Source organism: Pinus tabuliformis, chromosome 8 (genome assembly GCF_031772625.1).
Source record: "Pinus tabuliformis cultivar Carrire ecotype Pingquan chromosome 8, CPIR1, whole genome shotgun sequence".
Taxonomy (NCBI): Eukaryota; Viridiplantae; Streptophyta; class Pinopsida; order Pinales; family Pinaceae; genus Pinus; species Pinus tabuliformis.
The window spans coordinates 1,515,272,671-1,515,294,891 of record NC_142294.1 but is presented as its reverse complement, the minus strand read 5'-3'; positions in this window follow the sequence as shown (position 1 = coordinate 1,515,294,891).

The following is a 22,221-nucleotide window of genomic DNA, read 5'->3' as shown; positions in this document are numbered from 1 at the left end:
TGGGCCTTCCCATCTGCTCCCAAGTCTTCTTTGGTAGGACGTTTGCGTCTAACCCTAGATCCAAAATAGCCTGATCCATTACGTATTCTCCTATCTCTGCGGTTAGCCTCATCTCTCATCCTGTCATTGTTTTATACTTACCAATATTTTGTATCATGCACGGCTCACCCAGAGTATTCCCAGTGCATCTATTTATAACCTCTTGTAACCCCTTCACAGCCTTGCTATTGCGCATCAACTTCATACAGGTCTCTAGAAAGGTCATAAGCATAGAAGGGTCCATCTCCTCATTCATCTTATCCTTGCTCCGTAAGGTGGAGGCCTTAGTGAAGATCTTCCTTGCTTCCATGAACATTTTGCATGCGTGCTCCAAATCAAATTCAACCTCCTTCACCGAAGCTTTGCAAACCCATGCGCTATCTTCGGGCTATTTCCCCTTATCATCCCCTATTGCAATTCCACTTCGGAGCACTACATTCACATTCGGCTCCTCTTTGCGAGGCTCAGACATCATCATCTATAGGTTCTGAGTCGGCTGAGGTGGTAGCACTCCTTTGTCGTGTATCCTCGCCATCAGCGTAGGACAGTCCTCCATTTATTGATCAAACAAAGTGCAATATTCTCACGATGGACGCATTGGGTTAGTGCAGTCATGGCGTAGTGTCCTGGTCCCCTACAATTGTAGTAGATTAACTATCCCTTACCTCTGCCAGGTCCTCCTCCACCTTTTCCTCGTTCGCACCCCTAAAATCCTGTTCGTGCCATCCCCGTGCTCTGGTCAGGGGGTCGTGTTTCTGCCTAAACCCTATAGGCAGGTGTTCTATCCATCATCAATTCATATATTCTATAGTTATGCTCATCATGTCCTACCAACCTACAAAAGTTGAAAAACCATTGTCGTGGTGTTTGTACAAACTTCTGCAGCAAATGAAAGTTATACGTCGTATGTTTCCCTACTACTTGACATATAGTGCACCACAACGCAAGCCTCGTGCTTGGTCCTACTTGGGCCTCTGGCCTCAAAGGCATCGATCATCCTCCTGCAATATACTTCACAAAGACTAGGCAATGGTCTCTGTCATGCCCCTGACCTTTAAATTTCAAGCACCATTCCTCATCGCGCACCTCCAGTCGAATTGTTCTATCCTGCTTCAAACTTTGCATTTCAACGCAAAGATTTTACAACTGCACATGGATCTGCTAAACCTCAAGATTCAAATCTTCCATCGGTGTTTCATGCAGTCTCATTGCAATCTCCAAGGCTTCTGCCTGAGTTGTAATCTTCTATTTTGACAATGCGACCCTTAGGTGTGGCAAGAGAGAAGCCACGAACCACTCGCGGTGTTGTCCATCTGTTAAGTTCATATTAGCTTCGTGGATTTTATATTTCAACCTCTGATCTAATTATTCCCAAGGTGTCTCACCTGGTTTCATCGTGATTTCCTTGAACCCCACAATTGAATGTGCCTCTGACTTAGGCCTACTAAATTCTTTATTCATCGCGGTCTAGATGTCTGCCACCTAAGCATTTCAGTTATCATTAGAGTACTTGATGTACCAGGTTAGTGCGCAATCCTACAAAGCACTAACCAATGTTGTCGTCTTCATTTGATCATTCATGACACCCTAAGCTTCCCATATAGCTTTCACGATGAACCAGAACTGGTATGGGTCCTCATTTCCCAAGCCTTTAAAGAAACGCAGCTTCACTAAATTTGCCATGTTGAACTGCAGTGGAGGTGGTGGTGGTATAGGTGAAGTTGCAGGTGATGGTGGTGAAGTCGGAGGTGGTGTGGGTGGAGATGGAAATCATGGGAATCCTTGTCTTATTAACTGAATAGTACTTCGTGGAGAAGCCTGCGCTACTCCCTCTTTGTCACCTGGTGGAGGTAAAATCAATGGACTATATTCAAGACCCTTTCTTACTTCATCCCTATAAGTCTTTCCACTTCGTGTAGCCCCGAACATCAAGGTAGCTGCATAACCCATTTTTCACACAATAACATCTTAATCCAGGTTTTCAAAGACTTCAAGTACTTACCTCACGTACCCTTGAAAAAGCGTCGCTCTGCCTCACTATAGCTAACTAAGGTATCGACCGCGAACTCAGTCACAAATCCTCCTATGATGTGATCGAGCCAATGATCAACAGCGCGGACGATCTTATCCTCAAATGCTTCCAATCTCTATACTAACTCCGGGGTCCAAACAATAGGACCATCAAGTCTCCACCTTCCTTGACTACTCGCTAGCTTCGCAATCCACTCGTATAGCTCAACCAGAAAGGAACAGAAAAATATCTAGTGGATCTTTGTATATAGGTACCTGTCCAACCATTGTTCCTTTGTCAATCGCGGATTGTTGTTCTCTTGCGTCATGAATTCATGGATTTTCCTATCCAACCAGTCTCTGATCTCTTTCTTAGTTGGATTCCAGCGATACGACATCACATCTCTTATGCAGACTCCGATCCCAACATCGGAACCATTTTTTGGCTACATGGGGCCTGACTTAGGTTCAGCGTTAGTTAGCCAAACAAATCCCTACACTATTGGCCCTTTCCACATCAACCCGCAGAGCATGGACCGAAGTCTCACCTGAAGCATTATGGGGGATGTTGAAACCAAGTTTTTGCACCCTGAGATGGTCATGATGTCAGTTTATTCCTTCTGCTCCTTCTTTCGCACAGGTCGTTAAGTTCGAGTGATCTATCTCTCTAGGCCTTTATTCTACTCTTCGATACCTCCATGAAGGGGTATGATTGACCTTCGCACAGCCCTAATCTATGGTTTAGGTACTTTCACGATGTTAGGGCAGCGTATTATGCATATTCCTAAATTATCTTAAGTGTCTTACTTATCTTATTAAACAATCACGGTTAGCGCTGCATAAAAATATATTCTTACTTGTGTTCGATTAACCAATTTAATTACATACATTCACGCATTATATAAGAATTGTAAATGAAATTCATACACAATATGACGAGATGCATTAACAGGAAACAAAGACATAGAATTTGTAGAATGCTTCTCTTTATTGATATCTTTAGATGATTACAGACTCTATCCACCTTGCGCACACAGCTACAGGGGTCTGCGCACTCAGCTGCAGAATTCCACCCTAGGCCTTTGTGCACTCAGCTGCAGAGCCTCTACCTAGGCTATGACCCGAAACTTAGACTTCTCTAAAGTCTTCCTCCTTATCGCTCAATACTTATTACTTCTTCTAAAAACTACTTAGAGCTTACTTACTTAGCTCTTTTTATACAATCCCATGGTCTATGGACCATGGGTACATCTTTGCAGCCGACATTACACTTTACAAAATAAGGGTGGACAACCATTTATGACTCATGACACCTTCACACTTTGCGACCACAAAATGAAAATACTTTACAATTTTATTACAAAATTTGACCCAAAAACATGGGCTTTTGGCCCCAAAACTGTCCTTGGGAGATCCCGTTCCCAACATGCAATGATAGGCAATAGTTATGTAGTGATTTGTAGTGACAGTGATATACAGTGTGTAGTGACAATGATGTGCAGTTGAATAAAGATATCTTGATGTATAGCATTGTGCAATGACCAAATTGTGGTAATAGTGATCAACGATGACTAGGATTCGATATCTATTCTAAATTTTCCTTACAATTATTCTACATTGATTCATAGTACAGGGGATACAGTTTGAAAATTGTGAAATGTGTTCTTTTGGCTCATCGGTGTGGCAGGGTGGTGTAAGGCAGGTGATTGGTGTCACCTTCAAGTTGTGGCATGAAAACACTTCAGGTTGACAGAGTAGTGCTAGGGAAAATTGTGCCTTGCACAAGGAATTGTGGCATCCATTCAATTGTGGTTGATAAAATAACAAGGTAGAAAAGTATCCTTTCAAACAATAGCTATTAAATATGGGGTTGGGGCACTCACCAGGTTGTGGCCTAATCTATAAGGCATTGGGGCATCCTTCTGGATGCAGTAGGATATTAGGGTTTAGTAGCGTCCTACAAGTTGTGGCATGTGAATAATGGGGTTGATGCCTCCCTCAGTTGTAGCTGAAATATTTATGTAATAAATCTTCTTTTAACAGGGAGAAGACAATTACTAAAGAAGCATTCGATGGTTCTTGACCGGGAGGGGTTTTCCACCTAAAAATCTATGTTTCCTTCATTTTATCTTTTTCATTGTTGTATGGTGTTGTCTATCATTGAATATTGTTTATCATCATCTGGAGAATAAAAATAATAATAACTGAAGATTAATTAATGCACTCATAGCAATTATTAAAAATATTGAGAGGGAGGTGAATCAATATTGGAAATACTGAGAGGGGGGTGAATCAATATTTCTTAGAAATTAACACTTTTTAATCCTTTTTAGAGCACTAGTTATACTTCAGTTATTATTAATATTCTTTTTCAACAATTACAAACAATAATCAGCAGAAGATAACAACATACAACAATCCAGGAAGATAAAACAATAGATATAGATAATTTTAGGTGGAAAACCCCCTCCAAGTAAAAAACCATTAACCGCTTCTCTAGTAATTGTCTTCTTCTCTCTTTAAAAGAAATATTAATTACATCAATATTTTAGCTACAACTGAGGGATGTGTCAACTCCCTAATTCACATGCCACAAATTGTAGGATGATAGTAAACCCTAAAATCTTGCTGCAACTAGAAGGACGCCCCAATGCCCTATAGATCAGGCCACAATCTGATGAGTGCCCCAACACTCTATTTAATAGCTGATGTCGGAAAGGGCGCTTCGCTTCCCTGTTATTTTATTAGACAAAACCGAATGGACGAAACAATGCCCTGTGCAAGACACAACTTTCTGGAGCACCACCCTATCACCCTGAATTGTTCTCAGGCCATAACCTAAAGGTGAGTCCAATCACCTAGAAGAGTCGATAGATCAAGTTTCAAAATTTCCACACTAGATCCCCTGTACTCTGTAGAATAGTTGTAAGAAATATGTATAATAATGTTGAATCCCGATAGTCGTTGATCACTGTTCCCACAACCCAGTCACTACACAATGTCACACATCAAGTTATCATTGCTCAACTACACATCATTGTCACTCCACACTGTATATCACTATCACTACAAAACATTGTACAATTCTTGGCTTTCATTGCATGTCATTGCTCATGAATGAATAGTCATCTCTGCAAAACCACTGTCATCATTGTATCATGTTTCACTTGATGCTACAACCATATGGAACTTCTACCAAATAATGGCAAAAACCAAGGTGCCTTAGGTCGGGATGACCTGCAACCAGTGCTCTCAAACATTGTCTCTGGAGAGATACCAACATATATGTAAACACCTTTTTTAACTAATCAAGAACTACTATCCATTCTTCTTCATTATGTTCCACAACTGTATGTTTTGTCCTTCAATACGTGTTGCCCTGCAAGGTTACAGTTGTGTTACTTTGCACTCTCTTGGTCATCACTACAAGACAAATACCAGGTCAATATTGTCATATGTTTGAGTGCTCAAGTTTATAGGTCAAGTTAATCAACCAAAGTGAAGGGTGTTAACTCAATGTTATGTCAAAAATATTAATTATAGTAAAATTCATAATCAAGGTATTGTTAAGGTCATACTTATCTCAAATCAATAGTCATAGTCAATGTTAAGACACTTTGTTGATGTAGGGTGAACTTATTGTTCTAATCAATGTATCATATTTAGTTAAGTCAAATCTATGTCAAGGTTAAGCAGAATCAAATTCAAACATTATAGAATTCTCACTAAGTCAATAAATGTTTTAAGATATTAAGAAACTATCAACGTTAAGGTATATGTACACTCAAGTTTCATAGTTCCACAATTCAACAATCAAGTTGATTACTTCTCAAGACAACACAAGCATAACATAATAAATAAACTCACAGTACTTGTTAGTTTTGGATATAATTCCAAATTCATATTCTCATGCATGAGCTACTAAGTGTCACGCAATTATTGTCAAGTCTTAGTTGTTAGGTCATGGCCACTTCTATACATGCACACAAGCAGTTGTCACGTTTCCATATCTATGCTCAAAAGGCTACTTTACTTAACTGTTGTACAATTTACAACATAATTCAAAACCAATAATTGTTTTCAAGGTCAATATCTATGCTTACTTCTATCTTGTTATCCATGTCACATTGCTTCGTTATAGTAAGTCAAGTCAATGCTAAATATCATATCAATGTCTTTATCTAACTGTCACAATTAAATTTGCAACTATTGTGATTGTTGAAGGTGAGTCAAAGTAGGTAATAGTTTTGCTATAGATTATCTTCTTACTATTAAGAAATCTACAACCATTTTAAAAAGAGGCACACAGTCACATGTTGTCCATATCATATTTAAATATGCTAATTCAAGTTAAAAAGAGTTTCCAAATCACAATTGTGTTTCTTTGCTAACCTCTGTGACCTTCATAATTCAAAACTAAAGAAAATATTTTCCTGAATAGGCCTAATGATGGAGGCTGAAATATTTTTGCCATCAAGCCTTCCCTTTTATGCAATGAGAGAAAAAAACCAAAAAAAATCCTCACATAATTCTACAAGTGTGTCCTAACTCAAAGTAAGAAGAATACCCTACATGCAAGGATTTTTCTCATAAAGAAAAAAATTTAACACAAGACACAAAAAGGACTTAGCTTGGAGTGAATGGAAAGAGAGAAGACTTGGAGTGACATTGCTTCCCTAGATGAAGTTATTCTAACTTAGATGTCCTTAGCAAGAAGAAAATCACAAATTGTTCAATAGACCAAATTTCAAAGATAAGGTGTGAGATATTTGTTGTGATTTATTTTTAGATAGATCTCCTTTTATAGTGAGTTTAGGGGATTCATAAAAGTAGACTTTGCAGAACTCTTTAGTCTTAATTAGTTTCTTAATATTTTAATTTATTTAGTAAGTGTTATGAACAATATTTCTTATTCCCTAAGGAAAATGTGTGCTACATTTTATGATGCAATGAATAGGCCTGTAAAATTATAAATTAGTAAGGGATTACTAGTGTTGGAGGAGACTAGATCTTATTAATAATATTAATTTATTCAAATACCTTTATTATTATTATTATTATTATTAGTATCAGTAGTAGTAGTAGTAGTAGTAGTAGTAGTATTAGTATTAGTATTGGTATTAGTATTATTATTATTATTATTATAACATGCTTTTCCTTAAGCTCTAATAAAATTTAAAGTCAATTATTAGATTAGTGCATATGGTCTTTGGTTCTTGAAATTTATTCAATCAAATGAAGTTTGATGTCATATATTGACAACCGTAGGTGAATAAGGTGTCATGTTACTACCCCTTTGGGGTTTTATCCCACAAAAGTGGGCCTTCAATTTCAAACTCAATTTTCTCTCAGACCAAGAAGAACCATAGAGCTTACCACATATCAACAGAAACATCCCTTTGAGGAGAATCTAATGACCTATATTTCCAACCCAAAATCAATGATTTGACCTACCGTAAACTCTCAACAAAGTTGAAGTACATCCTCAATATTGGTAACCCAAACCCAAGGATTTCAACCATCCAACATTATAGCTACCATCTTGATGTCATCCGAAAATTACTAGGAAGTGTCCAATAACCATTTAACATCAATGATTGGTTTTTTTGGTCAAATTTAAACCCATCCAACTATATGGGTTGACATCATTAACAACACCATCCAACAATATCCCTATTTGTCATTAATATCAACACGCATACTCCTAATGTGAGTATAACTCCCCTTGACATCATGTTTGACCACCTTCTCAAGATTTCAATATTCATCTTAGGTTTTTCTCTCCCCCTTGACATCAATGGTAAAACGGTTACTCCCCCTAAGAATTTGTTTGGTTCATGTGGACCTGTTATTTTCCTTTTTGCCCCCTGATGAGAAGCCTTCTTGTAATATTATTTTAGTGATGATCCCAATGGACCTATGTCCTATATGTGCTTCCCTTGAACAAAAAGCTTCCTTTGTGAACATGTAATCTTTCAACTATTTTTATCCTACTGAACCTCTTATGAAACTACCATCTTTTTCAAACTAAATATCTGTCAATCATAGACTTGTGCCGTATAATATTGCATAGACCCCCCCTTTACAAACTTCAAGGGGTCAATGAGAAAATTTCTCGAAATAGTGATTCACATAATGAGTCATCTTGGCTTGATTCCTTACAACCTCATATGAATCCTGAAAGCATGATTTTTGGAACTTTCTTGTCTTTATGTAGTTATTATTGATCTTGCACATGTTCTTCTTTTATTTGTTCTTCTTGCACATGTTTCCTTTTCCAACCCTTCTTATTCTTGACATCGATATTCATGATTGATTTCGTTTTTTTCCTAAAGTGACGAGGTATGTGTCCATAATTGTGACACTTGTAACATTTCATAATTGAATAGTAACTAAATTCTTGAGCTATGTGTCCATGATTATGACATTTCATGCATTCAATGTCATCCATAGAAGATGTCATCTGGTATATGTCTCAAGAACCTGCAAACTTGCTTCTAGGGTCTTGTAGATAACAATTGTACCTGCAAAAAACTTTACAATCCCTAACCATATGTCCATATTTAGCACATAAAAAAATAATCATTAAATAAATGTGTGTACTGAATGGTTCATTTGGATGCGATGGTCCTTGGGTAGTTGTATCTATCAACAAATTTACGATCCCTAGGCATATGTCCATAATTAGCACACGAAAAACAATAACAATTAAATAAATGAACATACATGAAAGATTTTTCATTCTTCTTTGGAGGTGGTGCTCTAATCTATTGTCGTCCTTTGTCCTTGACTTATTTCGCACCATTTTTTGGAGTTACAACATTCTTCTTTGGTTCATTCATCTTCTCAATGTCATTATTTGAAAATGTGGAGCTTGTACCTTCATCAATTAGAGACTTGTTCTTTTTTCCAATTATTTGTCAGTCATGTCCATGAATTAAAATTTTTGTGGAATAACCTGTTCAGAGTTTTGATTAAACCCAACATTTCAGGCTTCTATATGAGTCCATCTTCAGGGGAAAACACCAATCTTCTCAAGAATCTAGGTGTTTACCTTAAATGGACTCACATAGAAGTCTGAAACATTGGGTTTAATCAAAACTCTGAATAGATTACTCCACAAATATTTTAAATTTGACTCACCTATATGGATTCTCTCTTTAAAATGTCCATAACTTGTAAATGGTACTTTTCTTTGAGCTTGTTTATCTCATTAAACATTGCACCAAGTTCTTGCTTTTGAGCAAGATCTTCTTTAAGTATATCCTTCAATAATTTCCTTCTTTCTTCTGTTTCAACCTATAGCTCGAAAAGAGGGGCATTTTCAACTTCTTTGTTGAATACCTGTATTTGTTCTTTTTTCTTTTGATTCTCAATCTTGAGCCTAATTAGTTCAAATGAAGAGGTTTCCAATTCCTTTCGCTTTTTCTCAACTATGGATATGTATATTTGATCAGATTCCTTATTTTCAATTTCTACTTCCTGCATATTGTTTGAACCTGTTAATCTCATGCAAAGGTTGTGTTGAGTTCTTGTTGGTTTTGTTAAACTTATTTCTTGAATTATGGTTTCTATGTATTATTGAATTCTTCCAATTGAGTTCCAAGGCTGCTAATCATCTTCTCAGACTCTTCATTTTCCTTTATGAGTTATTTTTTTGTCTTCAATTCTGCTTTCAAAAGTCTTGTCTATTCCTTTTGGCTTTTGAGTTCTTTTATCACCTTGATCACTTGATTTTGAAACTTTGTCTTACTCATTTCTCCAATTTCTTCAACATAATCAAAAGGATCTGAATTTTCAATAACATTTTTACCTAATTGATTTTTTTAGTATAGATTATGAAGCTTTTCCCAAATAGCTTTAGCTATTGAACATTAACCAACTTTTGCTTTCACAAAATTCGGAAAAACATTCAAAATTACATTCATGGCCTTTGAATTGTACCTTTTAGCTTCGTTGGTAGATGTGCCCTAAAAAACAATTGATTCTCATACTCCACGTGCCTGCAAATGTACTTCCATCCTAGATTCCCATATCTAGAAATTATCTACATCAAAATCAAGGGTTGGTACACAATACTCACTTTATTGATATTTTTTTGTACCTATACCTTCCTTTGAAATCATTGCAACTTTTTACTTTGACTTTCCCATTTATATGCTCTAAAAACTTCCTTCGAGCGGTTAAGTTGTTACTGAAGGAACCAACCCCTGATATAAATTGTTGGAAATACTGAGCATGCCCTTGAAAGGAACTAAGCAGGCTTAGGATTGAACTAAGAAGGCTCAAGATTGAGATTGAGAAGCAAAAGGATCAAATACAGGTACTCAACAATGAAGTTGAAAAGGACTCTCTTATCAAGCTACATGTTGAAGAAGCAGAACAACGAAGGAAATCGTTGAAGAAAAAATTCAAGAAGATCTCACTCAAAAGCAAGGAGAACTTGATGCAACCTGTGATGATATCAACACACTCAAGGGATCACAAAAATAACACTTACAAGATATGACAGATCAAGAAGAAAAAATGAAGGCAATTAAAGTTGGTAAAGCTCTAGTTGATGAAGGTACAAGATCCACATCTTCGTGGGATGATTCTAAGAAGGAAGTTGATCAAAGTGAAAATCCAAAGAAGAATGTTGCAACTCCAAAGAATAATACCAAAGTAGTCAATAACAAAGGAAAACAATAGACTACAGTACCGCCTCCAAAGAAGTATGAAAAATATTCCAAGTATTTTTTTATTTAGTGGTTATTATTTTTTGTGTGCTAACTGTCGAGTGATAAAAAGGGTCTTTTTAACTCCTAATTATCTTCACATTAATTTTCAACCCAGTGACGACTTTTTATTTCAATAGTGTACTTAGTTTGAGGCGGGTATTTACTCAAGAGCAATGTTTCGCAGTATAGTGCTTGAAATGCAAAAGTAAATGAATGCTTGAAAAAGATCAACATAAACTCAAATGCTCTGAAATCCAACTATTCACTCAGCAAACATCAATCGAGGATAAAGTAGCAATATCTCATTCCTCTAGAGATTGATATAATTGAAATCAAACTAGAACAAGACAATCAATCTGAGAACAAGGAAGTAGTAACCAATGTTCTCTACAGTTGACAGTCTTGTTGCACACCAAAGCAATCAATAATGCAAATAACAGGAAATGTAACAGCAACTGAATTCAATAAGCAACAACACCTTAGTCTACAAGAATAAATGCAACAATCTTGTTCTACAGAAATAAAATGGAATCCCATATCTTTAAAGATGAATCGAATAGCACATGGTAAATAGAAAAGCATTGATTAATGATAGAATATGGAACAATGCTTGAAAGCCAAATACAAATGCATAGCAATGTAACACACAACACACCTTAATGGTAATCTGATCTTGGTAATCCACTTAACAGACTTAGTTATAAAGAATACGATTGTATTTTATAATGGAACAACAACGTCAATAGATTCAACAATCGCAAGGAAATATAATCTCTAAGATGAATTCAGGAATACCAATTAATAAGTGTTACAACATGGATACGATGTAATTGAACAAAAATACATTCTGTAAGGATGAGCAACGTTATATCAATGATTAAAAGAAAAACAATGCGTTACCAAGTCAAGATGAATCAATAAGACATTCCTGTCATAGAGAACGATATTACTCAATTGAACATAAATCAGATATAACAGAACGGTGATGTAAAATAATAGAACATACCAGATTACCAAATAAACCTAATAAGCAAAACCACGCATAAACCAAAAAGATAATATACAGCAACAACACAATCCACCAGAGGTTGCGCCCTTAACCGCCAGCGGATGCTGCTGGGCTACTTCAGACGAGAGGAATGAACAGCAACTCCCAAATCATATATTAATCATCAAATTGTGAAATCATTACAACAGCAAAATCTTGAGAACTACAACATGCAACAATCTCCTTTTCCTCCTATCCTATCATGAATCATGAATCCTTAGTTCTTAATTTCTAATTCTCAAATCATAATTCTGAATCCATCATTCCCAATTCTACATTCTCTCAGCCATCCTCAATTCTAAATCTCTAATCCTTCATCATTTTTCCATCCCTATCTCTGATCTTTGTTTTCATTTAAATAGAGAGATCAGAGAGAAGTTACAATAAAGATAAGTACAACATGATTTATATTACAAAATTGGTTTTCTTCTAACCAATTGATCAACAAGAGCAAGGCGAATTTGGATTTGCAGCTGAGATTTGGGAAACGGCCACACAGCAAATATGAGAAAATCGTGCTCAAAGAACCCTGCATTTCTCTCAATATAAGTCGAATTTTGGCAAACCATTCATTGATAAAGTTAATTGGGTCCATTCTGGACAAAACCCATGTTCCGGATTTTCCATATTCTGCTTCATTTGCTCATAATCTCAACCGCAAAACTGTCACTTCTTATTCCATCGAATTTCTGAGTTGGCATTTTTAATGATCAAATCTTCAATCTGGAAATTATCTTAGAGGCTAAAAATGGTGAATAATGTTACAACTGATTTATTAAAACTATCATTGATAAAATCATGCATAATCATCAATTTATTAGAAATAAAGGAGAATAAATAATATTTTTTCATAAGAGCATAAATCATCATAAAATGGATTTATATAATAAATGACATGATGAAGAATAGTATAAATGGGTGGAATAAGCATTCAAAAGTGATAATAATAATGGCATATTAACGGCCCAACATACCCCCACACTCAATATGTTGCATGTCCTCATGCAACAAAAACTAAATATATTGCATGTCTTCATGCAACCCAAAGACAAAACCCATGTGTTAACCAAGCAATAAAAATTTATTCATCCCAACTCATGAAATGGATAGAACAAATGAATGCTTCCTTAATTAATGAATATTCAATTTTAGCAATCTTGATGAAGGCATAACAATGAAGTTGCAGCAAAATATGATATAAGTGACAGCAACCTTCATTAACCATTTTCCCAAAAACTACAAACCAACTTTTGTTGAAATGTTGCAAGTAAATTTATAATATATGAATGTCTCTATGATCCAAAAATCAGATCGTTTTGATGCACGGATCATGAGATATAAACAAAATGGTTGTAGGTGAGAGTGCATGATTTCCAAAATTTTATGAACCAATATTACTTGAAATTGTCTGGGTTTGTATTAATGATACGCCTGTGTTTTCCAAAAATCACAAGAATTGAGTTCATAATTTTAAAAATATTATGGAAATCGATTTCTGCACTATTTAAAAATGAAATTGTATGCCTTAAATGAGGAAGAAAGTAGAAAACATCCATCATGCATAGCAATTTCTCCCCCTCTAAAAATTAGCATGGCCTCATGCGATGCTGGAAAACAAATTGAGGTGGTTGTTACTATCTATTGAATTCTATGCTTGGTGTAAAACAACATGGAATAAGGGAGGCATTGAGAATGAATAAGAATAACAATGGATGATAAAGAATATAGATGACATGGTCATAAGAAATAAATGAATGAAAGCGACACTCCCCCAAACCGAAAGATGATATGCTACTGAAAAATGGGAAGTGATAAAGATGTGGAATGAAGGATGATAAATAATGCTCAAAATGGATTTTCATTAAATTCTCCTAAATTCATAATAAATCAAAAAATTATGTGATTTTACCTCAAGTTTTACCTCCAAAAAGAAAAATGTGGAATGACATATATGTACTGGCAGTTGTTGAAGCTGATGTAGGCAAAGTTGGTGCTGAAAGTGATGCAAAAGGTGGAATCCAGGTAAGCACATCATGTCTGAAGAATTGTTCATGTTCGTGAGTTGCTCGAGCCTCTTCTGTTAGTGGAAATAATGTGGTCATGCTGTGAATAAAGTTCTGCCCATACTTGTTGTTTTCCTGTAAACAAATCACTATTTTACATACAATGTTCTTGAATCCATAGTGTTAGTTTTGAATAGCAACAGATTAAGATGCATGCAAAAATTTCAATCAGATATTTTATCAAATCAACAAGTTATGGCAGAGTGCAGTAATCATATTTCATGCAATCCCATAATGCATACATTCCCCCCTCCAATTGTAAAAGGAATTCCATGACCATAAAGCGTATGAGAGGGGTTATGCTGACGGTAAGGCAAGGGAATGAACAATATAGCAGTAAATGAAGCAGAGTACACATATCAATGATAGGACAATGAGAGTTATGGTTATAATGAGAGCAGAGTGTGTAAAGATAGTTATGAATAAAAGATAGGACACTTTGGATTGATGATAAGTTATGAAAAAGAAAAAGGACAGCGATATGCCAAAAAGATGCTTTGTTGATGGTATTCTAGCTGAAAATGATGCAATTGATCATAAAACAATTTCTCATGCATAAAGGTTCAAAACAAGGAAAAAAATTAAGGAAATAACTTCGCCGATAAAAAGAAAAAAATAATAAAAGGGTATTATAGTAATAATTGACGATAAGATATAACTTCAATACCATAAGCAGAGCCTCTGCTGCCAACAGGTGTTTATAGCCTCGGCAGGGTTGCTTTTCAACCCATATGAGCCAGGATCCTCAATTTATAAATGGATAGTTACATTGCTGTTCTACAGAAGAGATCAGTGTGATGGCGTGCTAACCAGATAATCACACTGCCATTCACTGGGATGTAGCAAAAGTGATCAAGTCGGCTCGTGATGAGACCTCCTGTTCCAAGGATAATTCAACTATCCAATGGATCATAACCCTGGTGTGGTGGCCATAATGGGAATGTCACTTTGTTACAACCTTATGAACATGGTAGGCTGGCTCGTAATGAGACCCCCTATCCTCTATCTGCGAACAAAATTTTGTTGTTATTACACATTTTTATGATAAAAAGAGGGAGGCTCAGCACTCCTTAAGAGCAGGGATGGTGGAAGAAGTTGAACATGTCAATAGATAAAAACATACCCATAATCTCATTTATTACAGACAGAGAAGATTATAACCAGGAAGGGTGGAACCAACATGGTATTAAGATGATCAATCAGTATCATGTACAATAGAAAACAATGTAATAAAGTAGTATATAAATAATTGTGTCCATTTTGAAAATAAGTTATCATCAAGGAGTTGTCCTGTTAAAAATCATAACGTGAATGATATTAACTCGCTTCAATAGAATTCATAATTCTTGTCCTCATAAAAATAGTGTACTTCATACCATGAAAGGGAATCAGTAAAATGTGGTTGAGATGAACTAAGAATAATCCCACAAGAGGAAGGAAGGGTTGCTCTCTAAAATACTCCCAAAGTGTTGTTTCTTTGAAGGAATAGCAAAAACACTCAAAAAGTGGTGTTCCGTGTAGGGAACAACAAAGGAAATGCACACCAAAAAGCAAAAATACACATAAAAAAGTGTGAAAACGCAAATGCCGTTCCTTTAGAAAAAGACACAGCAAAAATGAAAAGTGTTGTTCCTTTAGAAAAGGAACAGAAAAAACGCAAGTGTCGTTCCTTTAGAAAAGGAACAACAAAAATGAAAAGTGTCGTTCCTTTGGAAAAAGAACAGCAAAAATGCAAGTGTCGTTCCTTTGGAAAAGGAACATCAAAAACGCAAGTAGAGTTCCTTTGGAAAAGGAACAACAAAAATGAAAAGTGTCGTTCCTTTGGAAAAGGAACAACAAAAACGCAAGTGTCGTTCCTTTGGAAAAGGAACAACAAAAATGAAAAGTGTCGTTCCTTTGGAAAAAGAACAGAAAAAATACAAGTGTTGTTCCTTTGGAAAAGGAACAGCAAAAACACAAGTGCAGTTCCTTTGGAAAAGGAACAGAAAAAATGAAAAGTGTCGTTCCTTTGGAAAAGGAACAGCAAAAGTAATAGCTAAAGGACTCGATCTTTTGATAAAGTTTATGTAAATTTTCATGTAAGAAGATTATAACTGATGTTTTAGTTAGTCCCTTCAAAGGAATGCCTTAGTGTTTTGTTCACTAAGAATATGTGCTTATGCGAAGGTAAATGCTAGTTAATATGATTATTTATAAATGTAATCATGATGTCAATGTTGATAATGATAACATGGGCAGGTAAAGTTGCACTACTTGCACAAGGCATAGATTATATTTAACGTTGTGGCAGGACAAGGATTAATGGTCCATGCAGATGAGTACGAGTTGCGGGATCGCACATTGCTAGAACAATCATGCCATAAGGAATGTTGCATGTGGTGGTATGTAAGTAAAGGGTTTCATGGAAAATGTATTGGCTTTTAGCTAGTTATATGACAACTTAATGATAATTCATTGTAATGATTTTATAACAATGGTTAAGGAATGGAATCCCTTATAATCCATTGAGTGAGGGGTGAAAACCCTCATGAGCGTTTAATAATAATATTAAATGTTTGCTGGCTTTCACCCTACGGGGTTTCCTGGGTATGTGACAATTGTAATGTACCCCGATAACCTCACAAGTAAAAGCATGGAGTTAGAATTTTTTTATACAAATAACCGCAAGTAATTATCCAAATCACAACTCCACATTCCTTATTAACCATTAGATATAATGTTCAATAGAACATAAAGTGTTGCAATAAAGGACAGTAAGTTGCATAACCATTAACAACCATTGTTGTAGTGTAATAACATAAACTGTCTTATGGACTTTGCAACCATTTCCTGATTTCCTTAGCCATATTACTTAAACACATACTTGGACATTATGATTATCACATCAAATAAAGAATCATCATCATCATCAATCTGACACAAAAGGAAATTACACCATTGAACAACAATATACCCCTGGAAACCCCATAGGGTGAAAACCAGCAAACATTTAATCTTATTATTAAAAGCTCGTGAGGGTTTTCACCCCTCGTTCAATGGCTTCTAAGGGATTCCATCTCTTAACCATTGTTATAAAATCATTACAATGAATTATCATTAATTTGTCATATAACTAACTAAAAGCCAATACATTTTCCATGAAACCCTTTACTTACATACCGCCACATGCAACATTCCTTCTGGCATGATTGTTCTAGCAATGTACAATCCCGCAACTCGTACTCATCTACATGGACCATTAATCCTTTTCCTGCCACAATGTTAAATATAATCTATGCCTTGTGCAAGTAGTCCAACTTTACCTACCCATGTTATCATTATCAACATTGACATCATGATTACATTTATAAATAATCATATTAACTAGCATTTCCCTTCGCATGAGCACATATTCTTAGAGAACAGAACACTAAGGCATTCCTTTGAAGGGACTAACTAAACATCAGTTATAATCTTCTTACATTAAAATTTACATAAACTTGATCAAAAGATCTAGTCCTTTAGCTATTACTTTTGATGCACGCAAATATATAAAGAAATCTCAAACAACCTGTAGTCTTTTCCCGCATGTGAATATATATATCCTTTCTAATGAAAGCTAACACAAATCTCATGTGCATACACATCTCATTCAACAAGAATCTAAGATAATAGTTATGTTAGCATAAAAGTAATCACATATCATTTTCCTAAAGAAAATGACTCAATAGTTCTTCAATCCATACAAAGAATATATCTCTATAACACATTGACTATACTTTGTGCATCCAATAGCTTATCATAATAGCCCTTCTATTCCCTTCTCTGGAATTCTACCATCATTTCATGTAAATAGTTACATACTTCTTTATTAAAGGAGGTCATTATAACCCCATTTCTCTATCTTCCTATATGTAAGTTTCTCATGCTTCCCTTTCAAGAAATTATTATAGATACCCATCTTTATGCTTAAAAATCAAGAAACAATATCCAACTTATCTAGCAAGACAATCTTTTCAAGAGATTAATATTTCCAAGGAAGTTAACATCGATTATTATTTTCAAGAGAGTCAACATAATACTCTCTACGTACACACCAAATCATATTTCCAATGTCACCATAGCTACTCTTATGTGCATGCAACATGTGTTTTTCCTAACACAATTACTTTTACTTCAATGCACATAATATTTTCATGAAACAAGTAAGGATTCTTGTTCTTATATGAACACTATTCATATGTGTCTTTTAAGGAAAGAATCTCTATCTTTGATTCAAGAGGTCTCTCATAAAGCCATAATTTTCATACATGAAGAATGCACAGTTTTTCTAAAAGAAACTATCTTAAGGACTATGATTTATGTGTATATAAAACATATGTTTTCTTCAAGAAAGCTAGTAATGTTTATCTATGTGCCCAGAAGCACACTCTCCCTAAAATGATGGGAATCTAGCTCATTAGCTATTTCTGTCATGTATGAAATTCATAACTATTTCACAAGAAACTTCGGAAATTAGCTAGTATCCCAAAGCATTTAGCACACAAGATTCACATGCAGTCTTTCTAAGAGAAAACTACGTATTTACTTAGCTTTTATGTCTGTAGATTCTTTCCACATTCTTCATTGCATACTATTATGTATATATTATATATGTTTGGCATGAAATCTTTCAAAAAGATACCCAAATAAACATGCATATATTTTTCCTTCAAGAAAGTAAGCCAATTACTTATCTTTTCCATGGCAGCCTCCTTAGCTCCATCCCCTGTCAGGACTATGTCTTGAAAAGCCTTCAAATATCATATGCACACTTTGTCTTGTAACACCATCCACAAACTTGAGCCTTTTTTTTTAGAGATGTTACACCAGCCAAGTGGGTAACTCATTTCGCAGGTGCCATCCTCTGCGCTTTTGACATTTGAGCTATGGAATACACCCTTTACCACGAGGAAATGCATTATTCTGAAGAGGCACGGGTCGAACAATCATATTGGGGATTTCGAGCTAGTAACGCAATTAAATGCTGAGACTGCAAATACGAAGGTTCACTTCCCTGCCCCTGCAGTTGCTCCACGTTTTCTTCCTTCATTATCTCAATCTGGTGGTGTAGTCATCCGTTTCACCAGTGGTCTACACCTTTATCCATGCACAGGTAGTCGATGTACCCTTCGTTTGTTATGAGCTCAATTCTCACAACCCCACATTAGCCTCCGATTCACTTTTCAATATCCCCTTTGCATGAAAGAACAAGGATTCATATAAACCAGATCCCCAAATCACACGTTAAAGATTCATTTAATGCACTCCTCCCTCATATCTTGTTTTCCTTCATCCTCGTCCAACTGTTTCACAACTACCAAGAATTAGTTAATAACTGATTCATAACTTGTGAATTTACATTAGGTTATTTACGAGAGGGATATTACATACTCCCACCCTTAACAAGAACACCATCCTCGGTGTTCATCTCTCATTGGAACTTAAGATTTTACTCATGATATAACCATCTAACCACACAAAAAGTGATCCTTCCTCTTTAAAATCAGAGATTTCATTCCAAGAAATGACAATAAACAAAAATTGTAATGATATAATCATAAGAAAGATCAATAGTCATAAGCATTCATAACTGCAAAAATGTGCAAGTTCTAATTGCCACCACTTGGCTCTTACTCAAATTCAAAAACTAAACTCTATATCAACTTACCATTAATTACCATCTACTCTTGAAAATCATGAGCGCTTTCATGTAAGCATTTTAATAGTGGTTGGACAACCCATCAACCCTCCATGGTAAGTAATCCTGTAATGTATGACAAACAAATTCAATTGCATTAGTCACAATATTCTGAGTCAAATGAAATACTTTTAACTATCCATCAATTGTGCAATGTTAGATGAAATTTAATTCACAGTACTTTTACAAGTACTTAAGAGCTCTTCACTGCTCCACATGCACACTGAATCTCTCACTAAAGACATCCACAGAGTACTTCTAAAAGTACCAAAAGAGCACCTAGCTCTCTAATCATGAAACAGTCAATCACTGCATCAAGTGAAAATTTCCTTAGCCCCTACTAAGATGTTCACAAGATTAATAATTCAATAAAGGAATTAAAATTTCCAATAACTCCTTATTGAGCACTAAGCTCATTTCTTGTTAAATGTGCATGACATTTTTACACATCTATATATGAAAATCATTTTTAACATAACATATAGCTGACTAGTTAATTTCTTTAGCTATGAGAACCATAATAGGCTAAAGAATTCCCAACCCATGGAAACTGGTTTCCACAACCAAATAGAGTCATTTTCACATCCAGACAGTTTCTTTGATAGAGACCTTACCAGGTCTAACATGGAATTCCACTGGCCAACCAGCTCAAGAATTCCAATGACCACATAGGGTCTAATATAGGATTCCTCTTGGCAGCATCCTGCCTATTCCTCTAACAACGTCTCGTCTATGAGGAATTTTCAGCCTCTTCCAATAGGCTCCAAATCAATAGAGTTGCCTCAGGATTTTTACCCTCTTCACCATCTTGGCCAACTCTTTCCCCTTACTGAGATCATTGATCTCTAGAGAGAGGAAATCCGGGCAGACAAGTACCATCAACCCCTCCAGGAAGGTAAATGCCATCAACCCAAGGCATTAAATCCGGGCAGACAAGTACCATCAACCCCTTCGAGTAGGTAACTGCCACCAAGCCAAGGCATATCTGGGTAGACAAGTACCATCAACCCCTTTGGGCAGGTAACTACCATGAACCCAAGGCATATCCGAGGAGACAAGTACCATCAACCCCTCCGGGCAGGTAACTTCCATCAATCCAAGGCATTCTAGCCTTTCACAACTATCTGCAACTGTCTAGCATGTTAAATTTTCTCTTTTATTACTCTTCCCCAAAGTAATTTACATAATGAACCATATGAACATTATCATTAACCAAATAAACATGCCTGCACACCATGCATTTACACTTAATCCTCATCATGGGTCCACAACATCTAGATTGATGGGAAACATATCTATCATACATGTTATATGCATTCAGATTTCCCAAATAACACAATTCATGCATATCATATAACATTATTATTTCTCATTTATGATTGCAATTCTCATTGCAACATTTTACGTGACGCGTTTTTCTTGTTTCCATTAAGCTACCACTACTAAATCTGATTAGCAACGTTAGTTATACATATGCATCATTTAACAAGTATTCAATTTCCAAAAAAAATTCATGCATACAATATTGTCATGTATAAAATAATATGAAAATATTCATTAATGTATAAATGTCAACAATAGTTGAGTTAACAATCTAAACATTTCCAATTTCCCATAGTCTATTGTCTTAATCCATACCATCATTAATGGAGTATTATCTTATGTTTACTATGGCCAACATTGGCCATGCATCATTAATATAATTAAGCATAATCAAGGTGTTCTGACCAACCCTTGGTTCAACATGCATAACTAACTAATTATACTACCCTTATCGGGAGCAATTCCTCTACTTATGAAATTAGAAGCATAATCCCCTAAGTGTCACACATGCACCAGAGTTACCACTTGATGTTATATGCAACAACTATCTTAACACTACTATGTGACCATTTCAGAATAATGACTTCAAGGAGACATTACGAAAATAATTAACATCAACACACTATAGTTATCATTTTCCAACTCCTTAAGCATGGTCAAAGGAATACCCACATTTACATCAAGGGCTATCTGGTCATCACCAGACTTAGCATCTTCTGCAAGATTCTGGCACTCAAAGCCTGTGTTTGAGTGATAGAGTCTTGTAGAAGATGCTAAGTCTGGTGACCAGATAGCGCTTGATGTGCATGTGGGTATTCCTTTGACCATGCTTAAGGAGTTGGAAAATGATAACTATAGTGTGTTGATGTTAATGATTTTCGTAATGTATCCTTGAAGTCATTATTCTGAAATGGTCACATAGTAGTGTTAAGATAGTTGTTGCATCTAACATCAAGTGGTAACTCTGGTGCATGTGTGACACTTAGGGGATTATGCTTCTAATTGCATAAGTAGAGGAATTGCTCCCAATAAGGGTAGTATAATTAGTTAGTTATGCATGTTGAACCAAGGGTTGGTCAGAACACCTTGATTATGCTTAATTATATTAATGGTGCATGGCCAATGCTGGCCATAGTAAACGTAAGATAATACTCCATTAATGACGGTATGGATTAAGACAATAGACTATGGGAAATTGGAAATGTAGTTGACATTTATACATTAATGAATATTTGCATATGCTTTTATACATGACAATATTGTATGCATGAAATTTTTTGGAAATTGAATACTTGTTAA